Genomic DNA, 10,458 nt, shown 5'->3' with positions numbered 1-10,458 from the left:
AAGTCGTTATTGAAAAATCTGATTTATCTTGTTGAAATATTTATGGAGGTAATAAAATACCTTTGATGAGACTATCAGGTCATTTGATTCATTTACCCTGATTCCACTGGAAATTCACAGTAGAACAGTAATAATAATTTAAGGACCACATTAGATTATTTTATTACAGTAGGTTCCAGTTAACGGATAACATTATGATGCTTCATAGGAGGCTGAAAAATATAAACTGAATTGAAAGTAGTTCTTTGCCTCTTGCGTTATTCTGTTCTGTGTGAGGCTTTGAGCTCCATTTCTGAATTTATTTCTGGCGAATTTAATGAACACAAATATCTATCTGATGGTTTAGTGAAATGACTTCAGAAAAGTATAAACAATATAAATAGAGACATGGAGTCAAACAGCACAGAATGCAGCACTTTCACAAAACATGATGAATTTTACCAAAGTTGTTACCTGTGTAAACAACAAGAAAACATGGACAGAAATCTGCTGGATAGTTTCAACAGGCCTCTGATTCTGTTTGGGACCACTTTGTGAAGGATGGAAGTTGAGCTGAAATTGATGCGGAATGATTTGAAGCTGTAGAATCTTCCAAGGTGCGTTGAAAATAAAAGACCATTGTGAGTGTTGATTGTGAGGAACTTCCTGCTTGAATCCTCAATCTCCATTTGCAGATAGACTTGTGACAAGTCAACCTTTCAAAACATCTTCCCACTGGCCAAGGATGCAAAAATATCTTCTATTTGTCTTCCGTTTTGGGAAATCAGGATATGGGGAAATGGCCCAGAAGAGGATAGGAGCAGGTTCTGGTGGTAAAGAAATAAATTCTTAATACTTAATACTACAAGACTATGAAAGACATACCAAAAGTGTATAGTAGTTTAATATAGGAAACACAATCTGAGCTAAATTTGAATCTTCCTAATGGCTTGTTGAAGGATGCTAATGTAAGTACAGAAGAGCCTTTCCAGATTTAAGTCACATTTCTGTGTTCTTTGGAGTAGAATGAAGGATGGGCTCATTGAGACAAACCACATGACTGGGCTGATGTTGAGATCTTTCCACCACCAAGGGTCTTTGACAAATTGTGATAGCTAGAAGGTAATGGGAAATTTATTTAAAGCTGAGGTATTGTGAAATTTCCTCTCACTGTAATTGACAAATCAGTGATCCAGTAAGGTTGTAGCTAAATAACTGTAGTGTATGTGTCATCTGATAGAACTACCTGAAATAATAATTTCAGATGTAACTTCTTTAAAAATAAAAATTCCCCAAGATGAAGGGAACTGATGTATGACATAATAAAGGTTTGGATAAAGTGGAGGGTCACAGTATCCTGCAAGTAGCAGAGGAGACTAAAATTAGAGGGCATAAATTCTGGATGAGAGGGGAAAGCGGGGACCAGAGGAGCACATTATTGACACAGAGTTTGGTGGGAATACCAGAGGAATTTGTAAAGGTTGGTACAATCTCAATGTTTAAGAGACATTGGATTGGCATATTTACATGGATTGTAAATATGCACCAATGTAGGCAAGTGGGACCTGCACAGGTGAGAAAATTGGTCAACGTGGCCGAGTTGGTCTGAAGGCTCTGTTACTGTGCTGTATATCTCCATGACCCTAATACCCCACCAGCAAAAAGGACAAGGGCAGCAACAGCATGGAAACACCTCCACCTGGAAGTTGCCTCCAAGCCACACTCACACAATTGAAGATATGAAAACACCTGAAGTTACAAAGCCCATGTTAAAAGATATTTTATAAAATACTCGCAATTGTTGAAGTAGTGACTATGATATTACTCATAATAATTGGTATAAAGATTTACAAGCCTTCAATAATATTGATGCACCATCAATAACTCACTCTGAAACGTAAAGGCGAGATATCGGCTTTTATTGACTGGAAGAAGGAACCAGGAGTGAGTGACCATCATACTATGTCCTGGAGACTGAGGCCGAACATCAGGCCTCAATCGTCTTTATACAGGGGCCTGTGGGAGGAGCCACAGGAGCAGTCAGAAGGGGGCGTGTCCAGACAGGCACACGAAGTTCACCACATTCACCCCCCCTTTGTTTAAAAGAGTCCCCATGTGGCGAAGTTTCTTACAGGTCAAGTCTATCAGGTGGTCGAATCTGTCGCTGCAATCTACGTAGCACCGGCTGTGATTGCACAGATGCCGGTGACATTGGTGATTGCACAGGAGACGGAGGTTGTGCTGGTTCCAGCCCACTAGGTGCCAGTGATCCCTCACGCATGTGCGAGGCGCCTGGTATATATGCGTATGAAACGCCTGGTATATAAGTGTTGTGAGGAGTCTGTGTAGGGCCTGGTGAGCACGGTGTCACCTCAGGTACAGGGTTCATATTTACCGGAGAGTGTCTGTAGTGCTCGGAGAAACTCGGCACTCGATTCCCCAGGCCGCTGTCGCCAGGTAGCTAAACGATGTCTTGCATAGACGGTGTTCACCGGCCACAGGTACTGTCTTTTGAGGGCGTCCAGTGCCCTATCGTAGGTCGGCAGGTCCTGGATAATGGAATAACTTTTGGGGTGACCCTCAAGAGGAGAATTCTGTGCATAATGGCAGGGTCAGTCGCACGAACCTCCTCCAAGTATGATTGGAAGCATGCAAGCCAGAGTTCAAAAGCAAGAGCTGCTTCAGGGTCTTGAGGGTCCAAATCCAACTCTTCCGGATGTAAAACGGTTTCCATGTTTTAAAACTTCCAGTCAATAAAATTGATGCACCATCAATAACTCACTCTGAGACATAAAGGCGAGATATCGGCTTTTATTGACTGGAAGAAGGAACCAGCAGTGAATGACCATCATACTGCATCCTGGAGACTGAGGCCGAGCATTAGGCCTCGATCGTCTTTATACAGGGGCCTGTGGGAGGAGCCACAGGAGCAGTCAGAAGGGGGCGTGTCCAGACAGGCACACATAGTTCACCACAAATACCAATTAACACAAATCAACAGTTTTGTTAAAAATCTTGAAAAAGTGTCAGAATTTTTGACAGAAGGCAAAACATGTCTCTTCCCTAAAGGAGAAAGCAAAAATGACCCATCAAAATATTGTACTCTCACTTGTTTATAAACTATATATAAAATTGTAACATCTAGTGTCTTGCAACTAATGACCACTCACATAGATAATCACAACAGAAGAACAGAAAGGATGCTGTAAGGGTACAAAAGGATGTAAAGAAGGATGTAATCATGTACGAGGGGTGATTGATAAGTTCATGACCTAAGGTAGACGGAGTCAATTTTAGAAAACCTAGCACATTTATTTTTCAACATAGTCCCCTCCTACATTTACACACTTAGTCCAGCGGTCATGGAGCATACAGGTCCCTTCTTTGTAGAAGTCATCATCTTGGACCTCTAGAAGTGGTCCAGAGCAGGAGTGAATGATAACTTTGTGGCCTCAGTTAGAAGGAGATGAGTTATACCGCTCTCATTACGTGCACATGCAGTTCAACTCTTTGAGTGATTATACAGAAAGCTTGAAGTTAATAACTCATCTTCTACCTTGTGTTGAACTGAGATAAAACATAATAATTAATAAGCAATAAATATAGAGAATATGAGATGAAAAGTCCTTGAATTTGAGTCCATAGGTGGCAGGAACAGTTTGGTGGTGGAGCTAGTAAAGGTAAGTGAAGTTATACCCTCTGGTTCAAGGGCCTGATGCTTGAGGGGTAACCTGGTGGTATAAGCCTTGAGGCTTTTACACCTTTTTCCTGATGGCAACAGTGAGAAGAGAGTATGTCCTCGATGTTGGGGGTTCCTGATGACGGATGTTGCTTTGCTGCAACAGTGCTCCATGTAGATGTGCTGAATGGTGGGGGGGGGGGGGGGGAGCGGACTTTACCTGTAATGGACTGGACTGTGTTCTTTACTTTTTGGAGTATTTTCCATTCAAAGGTATTTTGTTTTTCAATACCTGGCAATGATGCAGCCAGTCAATATGCTCTCCACAACACATCGAAAGAAGTTTGGCAAAGTTTTAGATGTCATGCTGAATCTTCTCAAACCTCTGAAGTAAGTAGAGACAATGCTCTGCTTTCTTCATTATTGCATGACATTGATCAGCCGCCTCTATTCAGCCTGATGGGCCAAACATGATTTGCCTTCAATAATCTCTGCTACCTGCAGGTCTTCTAAAATGATAACACAAAGGAATTTAAAGTTGCTGAGCCTCTCCACTTCTGAAACCCCAATAAGGACTGGCTCATGGACCTCTGGTTTCCTCCCCCTGAAGTCAGTAATCAGCTTCTTGCTCTTGCTGACACTGAGTGAGAGGTTGTTGTTGTGGAACCACTCAGCCAGATTTTCAATCCCCTGCCTATATGCTGATTCATCACCACCTTTGATTCGGACTATCAAAGTGGCATCATCAGCAAATTTCAATATGGCATTGGAGCTATGCTTAGCCACATAATATCAGGGTAAAGCGAGTAGAGCAGGGGGATGGGCACACAGTCCTGTGGTGCATCTAGCTGATGGAGATTAGGGAAGAGAGTTTGTTGCCAATCCACACTGACTGGGATCTGCAAGTGAGGAAATTGAGGATCCAATTACACAAAGAGGTATTGAGACCAAAGTATTGAAGCTTACTGCTCAGTTTTGAGTGGCTGATGGCATTGAATGCTGAGCTGTAGTCAATAAAAAGCACTCTGATGTATGCATCTTTGTGTCCAGATGTTCCAGAATTGAGTGAAGAGCCATTGAAATGGAACCTGCTGTAGACCTCTTGTGCCAGTTGGCAAAATGGAGCAGATATATATCACTTCTCGGGCAGGAGTTAAATCAGAATCAGAATCAGGCTTGTTATCACCGATGTGTCATGAAATTTGTTTACTTAGCAGCAGCAGTGCAATGAGCTAAACATCAAAGGATATACTTTACATTGAAAAGACAGGCAGGAATGCTATAGGCGGTGGTGTGGCTCTGTTGGCAAGAGATGGAATTGGAAAGAGGTGACATAAGGTTAGAGAATATTAAATCTTTGTGGGTGGAGTTAAGAAATTGTAAGGGTTAAAAAAAACATTAAGTGATTCATATATAGGCCTGCAAGTAGCAGCGAAGAAGGCATTTGATAAAGTGACATACATGATAGTGGAATGGCTGACAGGCAGTAGAAAGCAAATGGGAATAAAAGGGGCCTTTTCTGGTTGGCTGCCAGTGACTACTGGTGTTCCTCAGGGATTGGTATTGGGATTGCTGCTTTTCACATTGTTTGTCAATGATTTAGTTAATAGAATTGATGGCTTTGTGGTAAAGTTTGTGGATGATACGAAGGTAGATGGAGGGATAGATAGTGCTGAGGAAGCATTGCCAATGCAGCAGGACTTAGACAAATTGGAAGAATGGGCAAAAATGTGGTGGATGGAATACGGTGTCGGGGAATATATGATAATGCATTTTAGTAAAAGGAACAATAGTGCAGACTGTTATGTAAATGAGGAGAAGGTTCAAACAACAGAGGTACAGAGGGACTTTGGATTCCTTGTGCAAGCCTCCCACTAGGTTAATTTACAGGTTCATTCTGTCCTAAAGAAGGCAAATGCAAAGTTCACAAAAATTATTGTGGGAATGAAGGGGTTAACATATGAGGAACTCTTGGCAACTTTGGGCATGTACTCACTGGAATTTAGAAGAATGCATGCAGATTTCATTGAAACCTACCAAATGTTGAAAGGACTAGATAGGGTGAATGTGGAGAGGATGTCTTTTTTAAAGCAGAGGTTGATCGTTTCCTGATCGATCAGGGCATCCAAGGATATGGCAAGAAGGCAGGTGTAAGGGGTTGAGTGGGAGATGGGATCAGCAAAAATGGAATGGCAGTGCAGACTCAATGGGCTGAATGGCCTAATTCTGCTCTTATGTCTTAGGTCTTATAGGTATTTGTATTGTGCAGGACGTCTAAGGCTGTGTGAAGAGCCATTAAGATTGTGTCTGCTGTAGACCTATTGTGGCAAGTGGCAAATTGCAGTGTGTCCAGGTCCTTGCTGAGCTTAATTATCAATCTCTCTAAACACTTCATTATTGTGGTTGACACAGAGGGACGAAAACTCATCCTATTTGTTAAAGCTGTTAACAACGCTGAATGCATCTGCCCATGATATTCTTCAGGACTCCTCTCCACAGGCACAGAGTGGAACACGAGGGTAGATCTCAACAGACTGCTTTGATTCCCCATGGAAATCACCACCACATCCCTTTGCCCAGACATTCGACTGTGATCCATGGCCGCCAAGCCAGTCTTCCTCACTGAGTTAACCATCTCATGGGAGGAAGGAGTGGAGGCTGCTAAGCACATAAGAGGCTGAAGTACTCAGATCTGGCAGCTCTGTGTAAGGAAGCTGGCTGGTGAACCATCATTGACCCTGTGGAACTAGGATGCTGGGCTTTGTCAGTGCATCGATGAGAAGGTTAACCTGTGATACGGCAGTGACTGGAGCAAGGCTCAGGAAGGCCACCAGAGAGTTGACGGAAGAGGCAGAAGAGGGCAACTTTTGGCTGTGGCTGAAGAGGAAGAACAGAAATGGGGGGAACTGACTAACCCCATTGGAAGCTGCAGAGGGTGGCAAAGAGACATCCCTGTCACTGCTCTGCCACCAGGGGATTACCAGGGTTAAGGAATTGAAACATCAACAGGTGGTGGTCCACGGCTGAGGACCCTGCAGCTGACCTAAGGCCAATGTGGAGGTGTGGCACGCAGCCATGCCAAGCAGGAAACAATATCTTCCTGTAAATCTGATTAAGTGTGACTGGGTGATAGTCACTGAGGTAGGTTAGCATGTTCTTCTTCGGCATCAGTATAACTGAAGCCTGCTTAATGCAGGTTGGTAGCTTGAACTGCTGAAACGAGAGGTTAAAGATCTCAGTGAATTCCCCAGCCAGTTGATCCACACATGTCTCAGATACTCAGCCAGGAATTCCATCGGGGGCTAATGATTTCCATGGGTTCACCCTCCTGGCGGATGCTCTCATTTCGGCCTCAGAAACTAATATCACAGGATCATCGGGAGCTGTGGGAGTTTGTGATGGTTCCTCTAAGTTTTGGGCTGTCAAAGCGAACACAGAAGACAATGAGCTCACCTGGAAGTGAAGTGTTGTCACCTCTGTGGCTTGATTTCACTTTGTTGGAAATGACAGTGTTCAAGACCTGTCAGATTGAGAGCCTTCAGTGATTAATGTTTACTCCAGAATTGCCACTTTGTTCATGAGATGGCATTCCGAAGATCGTACAGGGACCTGTAGATCCCTAACGCCTCTGATCTGGCCCTCAGCAGATGGTGGATCACCTGGTTCATCCAGGGCTACTGGTTGGGGAAGGCAGGGAAAGGCTTGGTGGGGAAAGGGAACCAAAATGCTACTTTGACCAAGGTGAATGGACCTGGGTGATATGTAGCTGTGAATGTTCCTGAACTGTTTGGTTTAAACAACAATTAAAATGATAAGAAAGCACAACTGAAAGAATCCATGGTGCAACAAGTGTCTTTCTGTTGTGTTTCTACAACAACAACAAAAAAAAAGATTTTGTTGTGTTTTGCTGATGTTTAATGTTGTGTCACCAGAACAACAAGAAACTGCCTGGTGAGACCTTTCTACCTGCATATAAATACCAACGTGTTCAGCAGTGAAACACTCAGCTGGTTACCAGACTCACTGTGTTCAAATGGGAAAGGCAAGGACTGCTCAGTTCATGAACTAAAGGAGAATTCTCCATGAATACCTGAGCAACTGTTAACACAGATATGTTTCTTCCCACAGATCATCTTCTACGAGGACAGGAACTTCCAGGGTTGGCACTATGAGTGCAGCTCCGACTGTGCTGACCTCTCCCCTTACTTCAGCCGCTGTAACTCCATCCGTGTTGAGAGTGATTGGTGGGTGCTGTACGAGAGACCCAACTACATGGGATACCAGTATGTCCTGAGAAGGGGAGAGTATCCTGACTACCAGCGCTGGATGGGATTCAATGACTGTGTCAAGTCCTGTCGCAGCTTCCCATACGTATGTTTCTATTTTTTTTCAGGGTATTTGATCTTCTGCAGATTGGCTCTGAAAGTGGAGAATTTGCCTAGCAAGTGCCTAATAGGTATTAAATATGTCCGAGTGTATTAATATGCGTATTTAAAGATGAAGGAAGCAGTTGTGTGTCGCATAAAGAGCATTAAAGTGAATAAGTCCCCAGGGTCTGATGGGATATACACCAGGTTATTGAGAGAGGCAAGAGATGAGATTGCTGGAACCTTGACCAACAACATCATGTCTTTTCTAATCATCTAGAGTTTTGCATTCAATTTTGGTCACACGATTACAGGAATGATGTCAAAACTTTGGAGAGAGTGTGGAAGAGGCTTATCAGGACGTTGCCTGGCTTAGAGGGTTTGTGCTATAATGAGAGGTCGGGCAAACTTGATTTGTTTTCCCTGGAGCGGCAGAGGTTGAAGGGAGATCTGACAGAGGTTTATGAGGTGCATAGATAGAGTAGACAGACAGTAACTTTTTCCCATGTTAAAATATCTCCTATCACAGGACGTGCATAGAAGGCGAAAGAGTATAAATTCAAATGAGATTGTGGAGCAAGTTTTTTTTACCCACAGAGAGTTGTGGGGGCTGGGAATGCACTGCTCGGGGTGATGTTAGAAGCAGATACATTAGGGAATTCTAAAAGATATTTAGGTAGGCACACGAATGTGAGGGAAGTGGTAGGATATGGACATTGTTTAAGCTGAAGCAATCCGTTTAGTTGGCCATTTAAATCAAACAGCTCACTCAATTCAAATTTACTAATGTAATTGGTTGGACAGAACACTGTGGGCCAAAGGTCCTATTCCTGTGCTCTTATGTCCAACGTTCTATATTCTAAATGAATTTTTCCTGTGTTTTTCTTTAACTTATGTTTGAACCAGCTACATGCTGGTTGGAGGCATCATTGAGGCAGATAGTGAATAAAATGATCAAATTGCACCTGACTTTATTTCCCATTGAAGTTAGTGAATTGGCTGTTCAGATGTAGTCTATAATGAGTGAATACTCTACAAAACGTCACTACTATATCTTTGTACTTCCTATTCCAGTACTGAGGTGGAAACTACAGGATGAGGATTTACGAGAGGCCCGACTTTGGAGGACAGATGATGGAATTCATGGACGACTGTCCCTCTCTCTACGATCGTTTCCGTTACTGTGACATCCACTCCTGTCAGGTGATGGATGGTTACTGGATCTTCTATGAACATCCCAACTACAGAGGCCGACAGTACTTCCTGAGACCCGGGGAATACAGGAGATACAGTGACTAGGGTGGCTACAACTCAATGATCGGATCCTTCAGGCGCATGAGGGACTTCTAAAAGTAGCTCTTCCTTGAATATCTAATTTTATCTTGTTGAAATATTTATGGAGGTAATAAAATACCTTTGATGACACTATCAGCTTACCTGATTCATTTACTCTGATTCCACTGGAAACACAATAGAACAGAAATCATAATCTAGGGACCACATTAAATTGTTTTACCGTGGTTGGTTCCAGTTAACAGACAACATTATGATGATTTATAGGAGGCTGAAAAATATAAACTGAACAGGAAGTTGTTCTTTGCCTCTTGTATTATTATGTCTATTGAGAGGCATTATTCTCCATTTCTGAATTTATTTCCAGTGAATTTAATGAGTAAAAATATGTATCTTTATGATTTTCATGATTCTGATGGTTTTGTGGAATGTCTTCAGCAAAGTATGAACAACACAAATAGAGACATGGAGTCAAACAGCACAGAATGCAGCACTTTTCAAAGATTCAAAGGGTCATTGCATAGTTCAAGTATGCATGCACAACCCAACTCTGGTATTCGCCTTCTCCAGATAGCCATGAAATACAGAAAAATCAGAGGTCTTGTTGAAGAAAAAGAGGTGAACTCCCCCACCCAGCATGAAAAAGAAAAAGAAACAAAACTTCCCAACCCTCCCTTACACAAAATACTAACAGATCGCCCACATGGAAAATGGCAGTTGGACCATTAAAAACCCCAAACGCCCAATGTCCCTCATTTGCAATAAAACAGTGACAATGACATCAAACCCCTAACTCCCTCCCTCACAGAAAAAAAAGCAGTGATAATAACTTCAAATCGCCAACCCACTCCCTCACAAAAAAGTTGGAGACAATATCATTAAAACCCTCAACCCCCTTTCTCACACATAAAAAATCTAATAAATCATCCACACAGAAGAACACAAATATGAACATTAGTCCCCAAATCCCCAACTGCTTCCTCTCAGAAATAATAACATATTGTCCACCCTACAATCGGCAACAAGAAAGAAATCACTGAAAACTGAAGGTGACCAACATAAAGTACAGCCCAATAATGGCATAAATCTCAGAATATCAAAAACATCCTCCCTTAGGTAATTGAGGAAGCAGCCGAATGA

General features: G+C 42.5%; 1 pseudogene; it reads left to right on the top strand.

Annotated features, from left to right (window-relative positions):
* The first annotated feature begins 6,809 nt into the window (after positions 1-6,809).
* LOC132392099 (gamma-crystallin S-1-like) lies at positions 6,810-9,324 on the top strand (annotated as a pseudogene).
* The last annotated feature ends 1,134 nt before the right edge of the window (positions 9,325-10,458 follow it).

Source organism: Hypanus sabinus, chromosome 4 (assembly GCF_030144855.1).
Source record: "Hypanus sabinus isolate sHypSab1 chromosome 4, sHypSab1.hap1, whole genome shotgun sequence".
Classification (NCBI taxonomy): domain Eukaryota; kingdom Metazoa; phylum Chordata; class Chondrichthyes; order Myliobatiformes; family Dasyatidae; genus Hypanus; species Hypanus sabinus.
This window is presented reverse-complemented; position numbering and strand designations above follow the sequence as displayed.